Here is a 17311-nt window from a genome sequence, read left to right as displayed (position 1 = left end):
TCATGAGGGTGCACAACCTTTAGAGAAATGGACATCCTCTTTAGAGCAGGAGATACCTATAAGTTACTTGCAGGCAGCACCTACAGCATCTGGGTAGTAAGTATACCAGCTCAGTAAAGGAGATGTAGGCAGAGCCCCTGTGGTATCCACTGCGACCCTGTTTAGTCTCTGTCTTTGTAATGCCATGAACCACCATGGTCCTGTATGTCCCTGGCAACACCTCAAGCATCTAATCTCAGCCTCATAGAAACAACACAGTGGACAGCCTTATTTCACCTGGGAAACCAAGTATATGTTTGCTTCACACAGTCAGTCATATTAAAGATTAAATTTGATAACCTCATGAAATTCCCTGCATATTAGCAGTATGTAGTAGGTCTTCATCAAATGACAGTTCCTACCCTTCCCTAAAACAGAAACTCCAGACTCTTTCTCAAGCAAGGCAGATGTCACAGGTGGAAACATGGGAGCATGCAGAAAGACATTGAAAGGAAAGTGACTCTTACCACTGTCCCCAAGCCCAATTTATGGAGAAATAGTGCCTCTCAGGAGTCGTATGAGCAATTCCGTTTTTGCTGGCCATTGTTCTCTGGGCTCCATTCAAGTCAAACAGTCAGATAATGTTTTCTTTAAACAGAGCCAATCCCATATCAGGCACATTTGTTCTTACCTCTCGCCTTCTGAGGCATCTGAATGTTCCTCCTCTGACAGGTTTATTTCATTGTGTTCCATTTATTTCCACCCGTTGCTCAGTTTCATTTGATGAGTGGGGTGCCCGTGAGTCTTTTCTTAGAGCAGGCCGTCCCTTTCAAAAGGTGCTTTTGTTAATGTCTGTCCCCTGGTAGCAATAATGGCTGGTATAAATAATAAATGCCTGGGTCTGAGTGATGGGGATATTAGACTGTAAGCACAGGCAGCGCTTTTCAGATGGTGATCCGTGCATGCAGCATGGATGCGCTGGCTTTGGGGATGAATGGAGGCTGATTGCGCTCTCAACTCTGCCACTTTCTGGTCTGGTGATCGTGTAGAAGCCACTTCTCTTCAATGAACCTTATTGCCTCATGTAGAGAAGAGATCATTCACGCCCTCATGTGGCGAAGGCATCAGCCATGCCCCCATTTGGAGAAGGGATCAATCATGCCTTCAGCTAGGGCTACACATGAGAACCACGTGTGGTTAGTGCTTCAACTTCTTTACTCAACTAACTTCAGCTCATTCTTCAATGTCCCTGAATCACCAGCATTCCCGTCAAGGAATTCCTGCTCGAAAGCAAATCTTCTGACCCTAGCATTGTTGACATCTGGGGCTGAGTCATGCTCTTCGGTGGTAGCCCATCCTGTGCACTATGGATGTTTAAGAGTGCCCCTGGTCTCTACCCACTAGATGCCATTAGCATGTCAACCTCAATTGTCGCAACCACATATAGCCAGACATTCTCAAATGCCTCTGGAGGGACAAAACTGCCCCCTAAAAATAGCTTCTTTCAAAGTTACAGAGCAGCACTGCTCAATAAAAATATAACTTGAGCTGTGGATATAAGTTTTAATTTTTTGAAGTCCCAATATGAAAGTAAAAGAAACAAAATTACTTTTAATAGTATTATTTATTTCACCTAATATATTCAAAATTCAATAAGTAATCAATATTTTACAAAACTATTAAATGAAAAGTATTTCACATTCTTTTGTTTTTGTACAAAGCCTTTGCAATCTGATGTCTTTTACATTTAGGGCATGTCTCAGTTCAGATGCTAAGTTGTAAACAGTTAAAATGAAAGTAATATTAAAATGATAAAACCTGTGGGCTAGAGAGATGACTCAGTCAGTTAAGTACCTGAATTTGGATCCCCAGAACCCAGATAAAAACCTCATGTAGGAGAATACACCTCTAACCCTAGCACTGGAGAAAATAAAAATCTGGTGGGGTACACACATTTTCAACCCCAGCACAGCGGATCCTTGAAGCTCACTGGCCTGCTAGTCTTGCTGAATCTAGTCACTTCAGGTTCAGTGAAAGACCCTGTCTAAAAAAAATAAAGGTAGATTACAATCGAGGAAGACACTGATGTCAGCCTCCACACTCAATACACCCCTGTACAGACATACTTACAGACACACATGTGCACACCAAGAATAACAGGTACATACAAACCACACACACACACACACACACACACGCACACGCACACACACACGACAAAAATTGTATGCAATAAGAAAACACTTTTCAATTGCCTCAGCTTTAAATTTTAAATTCATCTAAATAAACTTTAAAGTTCTGTTCCTTGGTCTCAGGAGACTCATTTTGAGTGTGAAATGGTCAACCCACATAGTTTAGCGAGTACCATTTGGGACAATGCAAATTAGAGATGAAGTGTGCCTTCACCTTCTTGGACCCTAGTTTGTAAGAAAAAGAACAAATATAGAATTGAAGTTCTGCAATTATTTATTTCCCTTGACTGCACACCTCAGAGGACATCTGTTCACATCTGGACATGTGTTTGGTTGTTCCACAGAGATGTGGCAGTCTAATAGAGGCCATGGAAGCTTCCATGAAGAGAAATGAGGCAAAATCATCTCTGACCAAGACTAAACATTTTTCTCGAGAGTTGATTTGAGGCTACAGTGGACAAGTAACTAGTCATTAACATTTCACCTGCGAGAACTCAGTTTAGTCCAGTGCCACTTAGGGCAGAATGGACACCTCTTCTCAGTGTCCTCCTGTACCTCAGGCAAGCCTCAGCCTCTAGACGTAATAGGCAATGGGCAGTGTCCAGGTAGAGGCCAGAGTGGATGCACTAAAATTCACCCCAAGAATATTCTGGACTCACGATCATGGTTGGGCCCAGTGCCCGTGGTCAATTCTCCTCAAAGAGAAGGGCTTTAGCATAAACCCTCATCTGAAATTCAAACTGTATTCTTTAAAACTGGAGGACCTTGAGCAAGCCATTCAGCCTTTCTGAGCCCCAGATTCCTCATTACGAAGTAATACAGGTGAATTCTGGCCCAGCCAGGTTCAGTCACAGTGAGGGACAACTGGAAAATGTGTACATTCTTTGCCCAACTCCAAGGCTGAAAAGGCTAACTACACTAAACACACCTCCCCTTTGTCCACTTCTTTCCTGTGCATCTCATGTTAAACTATTACTATTTTATTCCAATTGTTTAAGTTGGGACCTTGCCATAATTACAAGAGTACGGTTATAATATACTCACTGGGGATGCTCTGTAACAGCCTATAGAGTCATGTTCCAGTATTAGCAGGGACATCCCAGGCCCATGTAGAAATAGTCAGAGGCTTTGGGATAAGACTGTGTGGTCAAAGAGGAGACAAGGAGACAGCACAGCAGCCTCCCAGGGTCACTGCCCCAACCCTGGGAATATGGACACCCTAAGGCCACAGCAGCCACCCGTAGAACTTGTGCCTCTGGATGGTGTGAGAACAGGAGCTAGAGGCAAAAGAGGCAGGTAAAGCTTCAAGCTGAGTACCCACCATGCTGGATGGTGCCTGGAGAGAGACAAAGGAGGCAGGCTATGGGCGGCCAGCCAAGAGCAGTGGCAGTTCTGGGGAATGTCTGACTAGATGATAAAAAGAGCAATGAAATGGCAAATATATATACCATGCATCCTCTGTGCTGCGGAAGTTGCTGAGTGTTTTACTTTATTAGCTCCTGTAAAACTGACAAAAATCTCCATCAAGCCTGGTGCTGTTCTCATATTACAAAAGAGGAAACTGAAATTCAGATGATAGAACCTCACAGAACTTGGAAATGGTGGCACTGGGATTCAAACCCAGTTCTCCCTAGGCCATTTCTAATTGTATTTAACACATTCTGCCCATAGCCAATCTTAGTGAGCACCTATGATGACAAAGTACTCAGAGATGCCACAGTGCAGTGGCTTAGGACTGTGTCTCTGACACCATCTAACTTCCAAGCTGTGGGACTTTGAACTACTACGTTGTCCCATTTCTTTATCTGCAGAACAGAAATATCAGCATTGACCAGCTGTTCAGGGGACAAAGGGGATACACTTCATTATCTTAGACATGCATTGTGGTTGCTATGAACCTAAACCCATTTTATAGATAAGGAAACTGAAACTCAGAAAGGGCCAGGCAAACAGGAAAACTGTCCAGTGAATAGATACAGGCAGGTGGCCAGGCTATAACTCTGGTCCCTGGGAAAGTGAGGGAAGAGGAGAATCCATCCAGGGGCTAGAGAGATGCTCAGTGGTTAAGAGCACTTGTTGCTCTTGTAGAGGATCCAGATTCAGTTCCCAGTACCCACATGATGGCTAACCATTGTCTGTTAACTGCAGTACCAGGGGATCGGATGCCCTCTTCTGGCATCCTTCGGCATTGCATGCATGTTGCTTACATACATTCAGGCAAAACACTCACTCATACACATAAAATAACACTACTTCTGACTTCCTAATTGGTACTGCACTGTCTCTGCATTCCTCCCCTTCCATGTGTGCCCCCCACTTACCCACGAGTGATCATCCTTAAAGAAGTATCTGGTCCTGACTAACACATTCCTGAAACTTCTCTCGTACCAGGGGATGACCAGCATGCCCCTGTGCTTTCTCCATCTCTCTAACTTTAGTCTTCCTTGGCACTCAGCCCCATTCATGCTGAACATAAATGGAGTGCCTACCTTCTCACACCCCTACTCCCCTTTGCTAGGATGCTCTTCTTCCATGGCCTGGCTTACTAACTTTCTAGGAGTTCTGCACATCTGGCCCTGAATCCTGCTGTCTCAGGATGGGCCTAAAGGAAATGACCAACTACCTCCAGGTCTAGATGAGAGTTCCACTTGAACTTGGCACACATTCTCAGCCTAATCACATGGTCTTAAGTTGTTTGCATTCTGTTCCAATATTTTCCTTTTTCCCAGCATACATAGTTGATTGTGGCCTCATGTATACATAGTCTGATAAATGGGCAAGTGGTTAACATTGAGAAATCATGTGCCAGGCATGGTATTTCCAGACCTGCCTCACCTTCTTCCTGTACCCAGTGATGATTCAAGCATCTTACTTGACTTACCTTTTCCCATTCTTAGGGCATCTGTGAGTCACTGAGCACTGGTTTTCAATCCCCTACATCAAGCCCCGTGGAGAATGATTTCCAAAGTTTTTTAATGAGACTCCTTTCAAACCTGCTGGTCCTAGTCCCTCTGAGTCTAATGTCTGCCCTGGCTTTGTGTGGTGCTGGCTCAGAAGAAGTCGGTCTGTGGAGCAGAATCATGGGGGAGACTCAGTGGGTCTTTGTGACCAGCGTCAGTCACCACTGCAGCTCTACGCCTCTACCAATAACAGCTGCTTTTTCACCCATCCTTTGGGGAAGAGGATAGATCCTGTTTTAGTCCAAAACACAGTGATTCAGTGTTTCCATTTTCAGAAGTCAAGAGACAAAGGCTAGAAAAAAAACACGTTTCTGGTGGATTTGGCTGGAATCTCAACAACTGCCAGCCTGTGAGCTGCTGGTTTTATTACCCTGGCTTGGGTTAGTTGCGCTAATCTGAATTCTGTGCTGTGTGTTTTCCGGCTCCTCTCTCTGATCCTGCTCACATTTCTACTGATCCTCACTATAGATTCCTCACTCCTTTCAGGCATCTTCTCTCTTTCCAGGCCCTCTGATACCTGCTGCAAACTGCATGTTGCAGAGATATGAACGGAATTCAGCTGCCCCCAGATGGGCAGATCTTTGTCTTCTTTCCCCCTCCTGACCCTTTGAGTCAGGTAATACAGTCATTCCTTGAGGGTCTAATTTGTCTAGAGTTGTTTAGAAGAAATTGAATTTGTTTCTGAGTAAGAGCCTTGGGGGCCTCCAGTCCCGGCGTTACTTGCATTGTAGATCAGGCAGAGAGCCAGGACATGTTGTCCTTCCCTAAGGCTTATGTTCTGCTCAGACTGTGCCTAAGCAAGAATCTCTCTTTCCCTTTCCTGCATGCTGTCAATGGGCCATGACCTCAGGTAGTGTTTGGCCTTGCTGAGATCTTGTCTATAGCCCAATTCCCAGGCTGCTTAAAGCATCCTGGCTCAACTAAGTTATATGTCAATTTTGTCTCCCATAAGATATGTTAAAGTGGTAACCCCCGGTACCTGTGAGGGTGTCCTTATTTAGAAAGACGTGGCAAATGGGATTAATCAAGGCAGAAATAGACACCAATCTAGTATCACTTGAAGAAACACACATAAGACAACAGGCTGGAGCTGTGTATCTACCAAGGCAAGAAAAGCCAGGATTGAGGACAACCGGAAGCTGAAAAGGAAAAGGAAGTATCTACCCGATCTCAGGGCAAGCCCCGACTTTGAGTTGGGGCTTTTAGCCTCCAGAAGTGTAAGAATCCACACCTGTTACTTTAAGCCATCCAGCATGTGGTCATTCTTAGCACAGCTTTGCAAGCTCATACACTCCTAATTACCATGAACCTGAGCTTGGGGCAATGGTTAAGCCTCAAGTGCTATGCTTCTCTGGTGGATAGACCCTACAGAGACTGCAACCAAGCACGACGTCCCAGACAATCTCTTTGACATACACATCTCCCCTCTAGTGTGTCTTCTTTTGCCATATTCTGCATTTGGCCGAAATCGGTCTCCACTCAGTGGCTCTGACGCTTCCTTTTCATTCAGTTTTTGTGTCAATCATCGTAGCATTTGCTACTGGTCCTTCCCTGCCCTGACCTTTTTGCTTTGCAGGTTTGGGTCACCTATTCTTTGTGTCCTGAGGTTAGATGCTTGCAGACCATCCCTGGATGGCATTTGTGCTCCACCACACATTGCTCATGGGAAGGCTTTTCTTGTCCCACAGTTGCCCTGGTCCTGCTCTCAACTGCACGGGAAGAACTACGGTCAGCTCAGTGTGACCACACGCTCTCTATTACCAGCTGCCTGAGAAAATCCAAAAGGACTCCTGCTTTCCTGCAGGGCATCCTAAAGAGTGTGTGTTCTCTCTTACAAATCTGCTCTTTATACTAAGTCTTTAATCCCTAGTTCAGGCTGTGGGTGCTGCTGTTGGTGACAACTAAGCAGCTGTGAATTCCCTGGGCTTCAGGATCAGCACACAGATTCCAGCTTGGAAGAGGAGGTGTCAGTGCAGCACTGGACCAGCCTCTCCATCCTTGTCAGTACAGCAGGTTTCAGTAGGACCACCAGAGGACTAGTGTCGGGAGAGAAGAGGGGACAATGTTAGATTGTGGCAGGGATGCCTACCATGCATGTTACATCACTGATGATATGTGGAAATCAAGTGTGTGATCTAGTTTTGCATATGCAAAATTGTGTATGCCCTTTTCTGGACACACCTCTATGTGAACACCCATCATGTGGAACCTGATTTTCAGTTTGCACCCTCTTTCCAACTAAGAAGTGAGCTCCTTGATGGCAGAATTGTCTCATCTTTACCACCCCCTGCCATGTCCAGCACCTTGCAGTGCCTACTTTCTTTATTATAATCCAAGTATCCCCCAGGATAGGCCATGTCCAGGACCATTCCTCTATGGTTTAAAGTTGAATTGGTGCTAATGGGTATCATCCGTTTGGAGGTCACTTGGCTTGTCCACTTCCATAACCCTGAGCTAAATTGTGTTTCTTGCCAAAGTCAAAGCATACATTACTCTACACAGTGCTTGATTCCATCACCATGGACACAGACTGACTGGTTTGGATTTGACCCCTACCTCACTACATCCTGATTGTTAATTCTTGACTGAAGATTGACATTTAACCCAGTTTACAAAGTACATTCGCTTCTGATTTTGGAAACAATCTTGAACCTAACTGTAGTTTATCTGCTGTAATGGAAGATCAAATTCTTTCCTGAACCCCTTTCTGGGTCCTGGTAATGGGCATAGGTTAGACCTCTCCAGGACATAAGAGAGCAGTTGAGGTCATCAGCGTATGTCAAAAGATTCCCAGCCCTCCTTCTAGTGGGGATGTGTCAATCATGTGGGTGCACAGCATCCACTGCCTGCCACCACTTTTAATTAAGTCAGGTGCTACATCTGAATGGATGAAAACTATTTTCACACTACAATCATTGTCTTGCATCCAGAAAAGATTCTCTATAAGGGTCTTATAGCATCGTCCCGTAAAGCCACTCCCAAACAAGCTGGAATTTGACCTATACATTGTATAAAACAAAGTCCACCTGGAAACACAGTCAGGAGATACATGGGATGAAGCAGAATCAGTGCTGGAGGAACGATTTATTTGAGTGGCTGAAGGGCTTTCAAACAATCAATTAAAGCAATTCTCATCTCAAAGGGTGCTAACCTCCATTTAAGACTGAAAATGAGGGCACCTCTGTCAGCAATATTTAGCAGATTTACTTGTATAGGCTATGATGAAGTCAGTTCTAACCTCTTAGGACTGGCTAGGTAATATTGAGGGAGTGTGAGATATTAGAAATGTGTACCTTCTTTACACTTAACTCAAGACTTATTAAATTGCTTTCTACAGCAAGGATAGAGCTATCTGTGAAAAACCTGTGTCTCTGTAGTCTTCTCCAACTACTTGACATTGACTCCAAGTTAAATCTTGGCTAAAAGCAATTACTGTCATATGATGAATTGGGGCAATTTATTTATTACTTTTGAAACATCCTAGGTGATGTCACTTAAAAGAATGATGGAATAATCCCTCTTAAGTACTCCATTATCAACCTGATACAGTGAGAGAGGTACTGTTCTGCCATGTGGGGGAGGCAGTAAGGATTTTTTAAAAATTAGATACCACCTTTAAAGAATGAGCATTAGAAATAAAGCAGAAAACACCTAAACTTGAGCAAAACGTGCCTCTCTGTGGAATTAATATGAGACGCTTTGGTTACTAAATATCAAGAAAGGTCTTATAGAGAAAACCAGAGATTAATAATAAACTAAACCCAATGTCTTAGAGGCTTGGAAATGGTGGTTGATATACAAGGGAAGCAAAAGGAATGAAGGAACTTAAGTTAAAAAGGTCAAGTTTAAATATCACTTGAGCAAAGCCTGTATAATTTGGCTCATATAACAAGATTCACATGACATGTTCATCAATCCCTTAGATATTAGAATAAGGTATGCTGCTTGGAGGGCACAGAAAGAGAATCTTCAAGCCAAGACAGGTATGAAATGGAATTGCTTGATACAGCAGGTGGCAGACCCAGCAGGGACAGATATAAATACCTGTGGCAGGTATTTATACAAAGATGGTTTTATCTGGCTGGTTGAGATAAGATTCTTGATCTCCTTAATAATAGTATTAAATATTAATACTAGTATTAATACTAATACTGCTTCTTCTAAGTATTTGAGGAAAAACAACCAAGCTTTTGGCTGATCAAATTCACACCCCCCTATTTATTAGAGAAGTAAAAGAATAGTATAACTGTTTAATGAGAAGAAATTCAGCACTAGACTTCTGGGTTCTATATCTTAGCTCTACTGCTTGTTGATGTTACTTAGTCTTAGAGTGACACCGTCTTTGAAGTGGTTATAATGGCAGAATCTGCTTCACAGGGTTGTAGTAAGGATTAAAATGCCATTACAGGAGACAGGCTTAAAACTAGGGTGTAGTTTAAAGCCCTAACTCTGTTCTAGCTCTTCATAGTTAATTATATTAATGATTTATATGTGGCCATGTATCCTGACCCTACTGACTCTTATGTTTCCAAGTTCTGGAAAATCCCAGCTTAACATACAAGCCAGTCATAATTTCTCTATTGTGGCCCTGACTTTGCTGAAGCCAAAACACAATATAAGCCATCCTCTCAGATGTGTTAGGTCCTGACACCTCTCAAAAGCCCATGCTGGCCCTTAGCCCATCTAGTCATGTCCATGCTTCCCTGCAGTCACGCTCTGCTTGAACTTGCAGTTATTCCAAGCAAGCTTCTTCTTGGCCCACTATGCCAGTGGCTTCTGAGTTTAGCCAATGGGAGAACTGAGTTAGAGCTGGTAGAGCAAGAGGCAGGGAGAAGCTTTCCCTCCTAGGTCTCAGCCTCTTTGACAGAGCCTGTGTCTGCCCCATGGCTCCAGTTCTTCCCAGCAAATCTCCTAGAGTTCTGTCCCCAGTAGATGACCCTGCGCTCGGACCCCTGGCCCTCTCATTTCTTTTGGTTCACCTAGTCTTGGCTGGGTAGTAGCCAGCCTTCTGCTATTGCTACTCCCCAGTCTCACCAATGTCTTCTGATCCTTTGTGTCAATTCCATAGCACATTTGCTCCCTATTAAATGTGTGGAGTAGTTTCCCATTGCCTGGTGGTTGGCTGCTGATTGATGTAAAGCCTGTGCTGGTTTCTAATTATCATTTCTTCTCTTTATAAGTAGTAAGGATTAGAGGAACCTGATTTAATCATCCACATCCAGTCTATATATATATTTTTTCTTATATCAACCTCACACCAGCAAAAAAAATATCTGAAATATACATCTTTTCATTGGAAAAAAAAAAGTCAGCAATAGCATTTGTTTCTCCTCAGGCTTCTCACTCCCCTCCTGTTCACGACAGTTTCTACTGTCAAAGACTGCCAGAGTAGTTCATGATCACAATTACAAATACTTTCAATGCTTTGGGATGCAATTTGTAAAGTCTAGAGGCTGGAGTCTAATGAAGTTGCCAGATGCTCTCCTACCAACTTGTTTCTTCCCTTGGACTTTCAATTCCATCTTAAAATAGCCTATCATTCTGAGAATTCAGTTCCAGCCAAGTCAGGTAAATACGTAGTACATACCTGACTTGAGCTGAGCCTGGAAGTTGCCCAGCTTCCTCATCTTTTCCCTGTTGTCTCCACTTGGCAAAACATCCATAATCAGAGATGCCTGTGATGCTTAAAACCTTCCCTGGCATAGGTAGCAGCTCAGAGTCAGGGTTTCAAAGGTTTTCCCTGCTGGGTGCCAGACACATGCAAAGCCAGAGTAAAGACAGAGAAGCTCTTCAACAAAAAGAAGTCATTAAGTAGCCAGGGGTAAACTGCCAACACAGTTTGCCTCAGGTAAGCCATACCTGGGATAATAGGCCCTTGGATAGCTGAGAGGCCACTGTGTGTTTTAAAGAAGTGCAGCTTTTAGGAATAGCATCCCCAAGAGCCAACCCCCTTTCTTTGCCTTCAGCAATGATCACCAGCGTGGGTTATGCATCCACTGGGATTTACTTGGGTTTTATCAATTGCAGTTAGATGTTCTTTATCTGCAACTTCTATTTTTGCTTCATATCCTTACAGGGAAAACTCTCTAAAGTAAAGCTATGAAGTTGGGCCCGATGCCAGGGAGAGTGCTTTGAGAATGAATCATTAATCCCTTGTTGGCAAATTATGCTATTGCTGCCATTAACTCATCCAGATGCAGCCTGATAAGGGGCCTCACCTATATGAGCAGAGTCAAGCACATCACCCCAGGGCTCTGTCTGCCTTTATTCTAGGGATTTTGATAAACCCAGGCAGCAGATTGCAAGGAGGAATGGGCCCAACCTCTGGCACCCACAGTTTACAGATACCCTGAAACAAGTTCTAAAGTTGTAACATCAGTAGGCCACAAGTGTGAAGTTCCTCACAGTTTATCAAGCGTTTTCACCTCCATGATGACATGTGATCCTTAGAAAATATTTGTGAATTTGACATTTCCTCCAGATTTTTACAAATGAGGATGTCAATTCACATTCAGCTTAACTGATTGACCAAGGTCACACAACTAGTTAGCAATGGCATATGGTTCTGATCTTGTTTATTTCTGCTTAAAACTCTTTGCTTTTGGCCAGTGTCATAAAACCATAGCATTTCAACATCAAAAGAGGCACCTAGGGTCAGGTAGTCCCATCTGCTTGGTGGGGAGCACACTGTGTCCCCAGACAGCTCCTTCCACCAATGCTGACACGTTCTCTGCCTTTGTGAGCAACCTAGGAAGGGGCAGGGCAGGGGAGGGCATAAACTGCATGAGAGTCCTATGGTTGTAAAGATGAAAGGAGGATTTCTCAGCAAGAGCTGAGTTAACACTGAAGTTAACAGCCACCAAGTTAAGATGGGGAGGCCCTATTAATCCTGTCAACCAATACAGAAGAAAAGTCAGTGTCTAACAGAGGTACTAAACATAAGATGAAGGCTTAGTTGAACATCCAGGTAGGCAAGAAGGAGAGAACAGGGAGAGGATTAAGAGCATGCAAAAAAGAAGGGTAACCTCTTCAAGAGGACTTGGGAATCCTGTTTTCATGTGGTCACCACTTCATGATGGAGCACTGCCCTTGGTGGGCCAAGAATCCCTGTGGAAAATCAAGATGAGGCAGTTGCTTAATAGCCTGAAAGGAAACAGGATGTCAGACTCCACTGAATAGCTCTTCCACATGAAAATGTTTCCTTGTGTTGCCCCTAATCTACTCTCTGTCACATCTACCTACTGATATTAGCGTTGACCTTTTAAGTTAAAGGGACTGAATCTGTTCCATCTTCCACAATAGCCCAGAAAGCAAGAACTGGATCTCATCAGAACAGAACCACTAGGTGGAAAAGTTCTGACTCTGAAGCACTTTCAAGATCAGTGATCTCTGAATTTTGCTATGCAATTAAGTCACATAGTGCTTCTGTTTCAGTAGGTCTGGGGTGGAGCCTATGGTTCTGCATTTTAAATGATGCTGATATCATTTTCATTGGAACACTTTCTGAGCATCATGTCTCTTTGCTTATGCTCACCCTAGAGATCCTTCTTAGGAGGTTGAGCCTATAACTGAACAAGATTCACCAGAGTGCTCTGATAATTACAGAGTAGCACAGCTCAGCACTGCCCTGGTTGGGTCTTAGCAATCTCTGAAAAAATTAGAATTAAATATATGTTTAGTAGCACTAGAGAAAGAAGGAGGGAGAGGGAAACAAACACGGCTCATAGGTCACATGTAGGAAGGTAAGATTGAGGAGAGGAAGAGCCTCTAGGAAACTAAGCACTATACCTTAGGTGCTGAGTTTCCATATGCAAGAAGCTCAGATGTGAATTGGGGGCTAGATCTAGGAAAGGATGAGACTTTACACCATCATAGCTTTGGGGGAAAGAGCTAAAGGGCAGTGGCAAGTCACAGCTGCTTTGTGAAAACTAGCCCAGCCTCTGGGAATGCTCAGAGGGCACAGCTGGCTGGGGTACAAAGTCAGTCTTACAGCCTCATGCTGGAGACAGCTGAGTTAGTAAGCTGAGTTCACAAGATTTTTTTGATGACCACATCACACAGGGGACTCAAGTACAGCCTTAAGGCTTATCTAACTGGATAAATTATCACCTGGTGCCTAGTTGACAATTCTGATTTTCTTGGAATCCTTTTAGCTTGGGTCATAAGAAGGCAAAGGTAAAGAGGATGCATCAAACCCTCTCCCTTCTCCCAGTCCTGAATTAATAGATAGAAGTCATCAAAGTCTGAGGCAGAGTCCACTAGGGACTGGAGGTAATATTAAACTTCACTTGTATACAAAAGTAACCCAGGTCACACTCTGAAAGACTTCTAGTTTTAGAAACCATAGATTCTCAGGACACTGAATCAGGCAGACAGATTTGATTGGAAGTTTGTACGGTCACTTGTGGAATGAACCCTATAATGGCCCAGCCCTCATTGTGCTCACTGAGCACCTACAATGTCAGGGTTGTTGACACATCTCTCACTCTCAACAGGATCATGACTGGTGCTACCCATGTCTCATTTTTTTCCTCTCTGATAAAAGAGTCACCCATCAATCTTTGTCTGATCTTTTTGCCAGAGACATTCTCATTATATCTGTGTTACCTTTGAACCCTCCATGTCCTTCATTTATAAACAGGAAAACCAGTTCCCAGAGATGACAACAAATTCTCTTAAAGAATGTTTAAGTGAAAGTTAATTTTTTGTGGAGCAGAACATGTTCATGTTCTTATATCTGAAACCTGGGTAGACCAGCCAAGCATAACCTCCCATGTAGAGTCTATGCTTTCAGCTCTGGTGCCTATTGCTTAAACTCATTGAAGTTTTCTAAACCACTGGGCACTCACTTTCCTCAATACCTCCCTGAATCTGGATGTTCTACTGTGACTCTTAAAGCCAGTGCCATTGATCAGTCATGGTCACTGCTGAGGGTGCTTCTATTGGAACACCTTGGGATTCATTTAGGGAAAGAACCAAAATCTTCACTTCCTTTGAGCATGGAAATTGATTCTGCCCTAGCAACAGCATATGACGCCGCTAATTAGTTTTTGCTTCTGGAAATACTTTTTTTCGGTTGGTTCTAGGATATTGTGCTCACCTGGGTTTTCCGTCCCTGTCTGGATGCTCCTCCTGTTTCCTGTGCAGGTGTATCTTCCTCTGCCCACTCCCTAAACACTGCAGACCTTCAAGCCTCTGTTATGGGACTGCATGTCCTCTCACTTGTTAGTCTCTCCCTGGGAGATTTCATTGACTCCTAGGCTCTAAATACCGTCTATGGCTATAGGACTCATGTTTTTACCTTTAGCTCAGACCCTTTAGGCTTGCACTTTTAGCTACCCACCTTCAAGTTCAAATTACCCTAAATACATACCTGGTTTCCATCTAAATTTATTCTTCTTATTTTACGAACCCATAAATACCATGACCATCTGCTTTGTCATGTGAATCAAAGATCTGTGACCATCCTTGTCATTTTTCGCCTTTATTCTGCAGACTCCATCTACCAACAAATTCTGTATCTATTTCAGGTAATTATCCCTTTCAATATATCTCTGAATCTCTACTGTTATTTCTTGAATCTTCCAGGTAGACTATCATCTTCTACCCGGATGCCTGCAATGGTCTCAAGCTCATTTCTCTGACCCACTTTAACTCCATGTTGAAGCTGACATAATGTGTTAGAAATACAAATTTGACCACAGTGTTGCTCCATGAATAGTACTTAAATAGCTATCTATGTTTCTTAGGTTACAAAACAAAAACTACCATCATAGTCTATAATGTGCTCTGTGAACTGGTTCCTACTTCCCCCTCCAGCACTGTTCTTAGCCTACTGACTTTGCTTTCTTATGCCCCACCCAAATACTACGTTTCTGTAATGTACCAGGCTCCTTGCCCCATCATAGAGCCCTAGCCAAGGCTATTTGCTCTGCCATGATGCCTGACATGTTGTGGGTGTTTGCAAATATTTACCTAAGGAATGGAGTGCAAAGTTCATTAGGCCAAGGTACAGTAGCACTCTTAAGAAGAGTTTTTAGGGGCTCTCTGTTTTTTAGCTCCTAGCTTCTAGAACAGGATCTTGGAACAAGCACTACATTTAATTCCACCAATGATTCAATGATGCAGAGCCAACCTTTCCACTAAATCTGAATAAAAAGAAATAAAAAGACTGCACTGTTGAGGGGCTCTGTGATTTGAGGTGTCCTTCTTCCTTTGGGCTTGGTACACTGTGGACTGGATATATCTTAGAAATCATGTCTCCAGTCTGGTAAATGGGAGTTCAGAAGCCACTCAGAACCCAGAATCACTCCCACTCTGCAATGTCAAACTGGCCCCACTGAAGAGGTAGTTGACCACTCACACTCACCCCAGGAATTCACTGAGCTGCATATTGACAGAACCTTGTCAACAGCCCTGAGATTTGATGAGTTGGTCTTTCCTTTAGCCAGGAGAGGAAATGAATAAAATCTTTCATCTCTAAGTGCTTGCAGGAAGAGTCTCTCCGGTCCTACAGAGAGTACAGTGTGGCTGTCAGCACTTGGATACATAGGAGTAAAAAACGCACGATGGAATGAACAGATAAAGCAAATATTTCCGGCCCATGCACTTCCATGTAGCTCCACAGTCATCTGTTCAGAGTGATTGTGAGGAGGGGTCTTTGACTAGACATTGGCATTAGTGTCATGAAGAACAATGTGTTCTTAAAGGCTTTCCATTCCCATTCCCACTGGGGACACTCAGCTAAGTCACTTGTCTAAGTTACAGAAGTTTGGGGAAAGTGCTTAGAGACAAGACACACTCTACACTTAAAAAGAAAGAAGAATGTCAGTGTGCTAGAAAGCTGTTCATGAACAAACAGTGACTGTATGGAGTCAGACTGGAAGTTTTATGGTAATAATAAGCATCCCTTCAACCCAATACTCGGCTGAGTTCTGTGAATACATGACTAAAACCAAGAGAAAACTCAATTTGGTCCCATGAGAACAAATGTGCGTGGGCAGAGACATCCCTTTAGCTAAACACCAAACAACTGAAAACATTTAGCGAGCCCCCATTATGAGTCAGGCTCTGGGCTAACATGGAAAACAAAGATAAACGAGGCATAATATTGCCCCCGAGGAGCCTGCAGACCAGTGGAGGAGACAGATGTGGAAACAAACAACTAATAATGTCAGTACATCATGGTAAGAGATATTGTGAGATATGTGCAAAGTGTTATAAAGTGTTATCAGAATTTAGAGGAGAGAGAAACTCTGCCAGGGGCACCAGGGACCACAGAGGGCATATTGGCTGATGAAGGATGAGCTGGTGCTGATGTAGCAGGAAAGTAGAGATAGGTTGGGGAAAAAGGTACTTTAGACTTGAACTTGCCTCACACAAATGTGATACCAGTGGAATGGCATATGAAAACAGCAGAAGGAAGTTGCCCTGGGGTGCTGGTAGCCAGTGGGCCAGCTTCAGAATCTCTGAAACAGGAAGTTGCTTTTCATCCCTAGTAAACCCATGAAGAGGTTGGACCTTGACTTTCTTTGGTTACTTACTTTTGCTACGACATAAACAAAACAGTTGTTTTAGGGAGGAGGGCTCAGAGGAGCTAGGGAACGTGAAAGTTCAAGTCAAGTTTTCTGATCATGGAGGTTGAAACTTGGAGTCACCAAACTCGTAGGATGTTGGTCCTAATATTATTAACCATGTTACTTCTAGCAAGTCCCTTGGTTTTTCTCATCTATAAAATGAGAAAATCAATATCTGCCTTTGAGAGTGTTTGTGAGGATTGACCAAGCTGGAACCGTGAATCACCCACACAGGTCAAAGGACATAGTAAGTGGTCAGTTCCTGGCTTTGCTCTAGCAGAGACTGAGTCACCAAGTTAGAATATAGTGTAACATAATTGCAAAAATGGAATTAGTCATGTTTTCTGAAACCAAATCAGTTTCCTTTAATACACTAAGCTTTTACTCTATAATTTGCTTCTTATAAGGAATAAAACGAAATAAAACTTAAAAATCTAGTGATTTTAATTGTGTTTTCTTAATATAAAGCTATTGTTTTCACCATTTGACCTTAAATATAATTCTGTGAACCTTAGAGCTGGATGGTGGTTACAAGGTTTGAACTCTCATGACAAAGTAATCTGATAAGTAACATCTTCCCCTTAATCCCAGTAAAGGATACTCC

General features: G+C 43.2%; 1 protein-coding gene across 6 annotated transcripts in view; it reads left to right on the top strand.

Moving 5' to 3' along the window:
• Window positions 1–17311, top strand: part of Ptprt (protein tyrosine phosphatase receptor type T) — a 1217152-nt gene that overhangs the window by 1023110 nt on the left and 176731 nt on the right. The window lies entirely within an intron of this gene.

Source organism: Nannospalax galili, unplaced genomic scaffold, assembly GCF_000622305.1.
Source record: "Nannospalax galili isolate Female #2095 unplaced genomic scaffold, S.galili_v1.0 scaffold205, whole genome shotgun sequence".
Lineage (NCBI taxonomy): Eukaryota > Metazoa > Chordata > Mammalia > Rodentia > Spalacidae > Nannospalax > Nannospalax galili.
The sequence above is the reverse complement of the archived record's forward strand: the minus strand, read 5'-3'. Positions and strand labels throughout refer to the sequence as shown.